Consider the following 2,008-nt stretch of genomic DNA (forward strand, 5'->3'; position numbering starts at 1 on the left):
GTGCCACATTCATCATTGAAAAGAACATTTCAAGATGTATTTTCAGGTAAAATGCTGTGTATGGTAGCATAATATTCATATGCTTGTGAGGAGGACCAGTTCATATCACACTTTCAGTAAAATATACATACCAACTACTGAAACCAATGACAGTAAACCTGAAGAATTCTAGCAATTTCTTCTGTATGAAATTGATAAAACATGCAATCAAAATGCACTAGTAATTAGAAATGACTGGAATGTGAAAATTGGAAAAAGAGAGGAAGGATCAGTAGTTGGAAAATATGTCCTTGGAGATAGAAATGATCATGTAAATACCACTATAGAAGTTTGCAAGACCAATTCATTGTAACATATTAATTACAAATAACTTTCATCAATAACATAAAAGACAGCTATGCATATGGACCTCATGAGAAGGAATGCACAGAATAATAATAACATCTGTGAGAAGAGATCATGAAGAAGCTCAATACCATCAGCTGAAATAAGGCCAAGATCCTACTGTGGAACAAACTATCAACTGATTATATGCACATTCAGGCTGACGTTTAATAAAGTAAAAACAATAGCACAAGAGACATCATATGACCTTGAGTGTATCACACCTTAAATTTGGGGATCATCTCTAGAACAGATTTGATGCTTTAGACACTAATGACCAAAGACAAGAAGAGTTGTGGGATGATAACAAGAGCATAATACATAAAAGCAAAATGTCAGAAGAGACTCTGAAGCTTGCTCTGGAGCATAAAGTTACTAAAGCATTTGGAAGAAACAATGAAGCAAAGGAGCTGAAAAGAAAAATTTAAAGTGCATCTCAAGAAGACAAAATCAAATATTGTAATTAACTGTACAAAGATCTGGAGTTAGGAAACCAAAATGGAAGAACATGGTCAGCATTTCTCAAGCTGAAGGAACTAAAGAAAAAAAATTCAAACTTCAGGTTGCAATTTTGGCCAGAAATTCAAACTGGATTCAGAATAGAATGTGGAACTAGGAATAAACCTGCTGACATCAAATGGAATTTAGGTGAAAGCAGAAAATGCTAGAAAGATGTTTACTTGTGCTTTATTGATTATGCAAAGGCATTTGCTGTGTGGAACATAACAAACTATGGCATACATTGCTAAGCATGGGAATTTACAATATTTAATTGTGCTCATGAAGGATCTGTATGTAGATTATGAGGCAGTTGTTCGAATTAAACAAAGGAATGGTGCATGGTTTCAAATCGAGAAAGATGAATGCCATGGTTATATTCTTTCACCATACTTACTATGTCTGCATGCTGAGCAAATAAACTGAAAAATGGATTATATGAAGAAGAATGTAGCATCAGGATTAGAGTAAGACTCATTAGCAATCTGTTATGTGCTATATGCTAAAGGTAATACAGAAACAGCTAAAATCATACATTGACAGAGAACTTCCAGAGGTTCAAACAGAATTCCGAAGAGCCGTGGAATGAGAGATATCATTGCTGATATCCAATGGATCTTTGTTGAAAGCAGAGAATATCAGAAAGATGTTTACCTGTGCTTTATTGACTAAGCAAAGACTTTCGATTGTGTGGATCATGACAAACTGTGAACAACACTGTGAAGTATGAGTATTCCAGAACACTTAATTGTACTCATAAAGAATCTGTACCTGGACCAAGAGGCAATTGTTCAAACAGAACATGGAAACTCTGAATGTTTTAAAATTAAGAAAGTTGTGCGACAAGGTTGTTTTCTTTCACCGTATTTATTCAACCTGTATGCTGAGCAAATAATACGAGAAGCTGGGTTCTATAAAGAAAAACGTGGCATCAGGATTGGAGGAAGACTCATTAGCAACCTGCGATATGCAGATGATACAACCTTGCTTGCTGAAACAATTTACTGATGAAGATCCAAGAGCACAGCCTTAGGTATGGATTACATCTCAATGTCAAGAAAACAAAAATCCTCACCACTGGACCAATAAACAACATTCTTATCAACGGAGAAAGAAGTTGTCAAGG

Source organism: Chrysochloris asiatica, unplaced genomic scaffold (assembly GCF_000296735.1).
Source record: "Chrysochloris asiatica unplaced genomic scaffold, ChrAsi1.0 scaffold00084, whole genome shotgun sequence".
Taxonomy (NCBI): Eukaryota; Metazoa; Chordata; class Mammalia; order Afrosoricida; family Chrysochloridae; genus Chrysochloris; species Chrysochloris asiatica.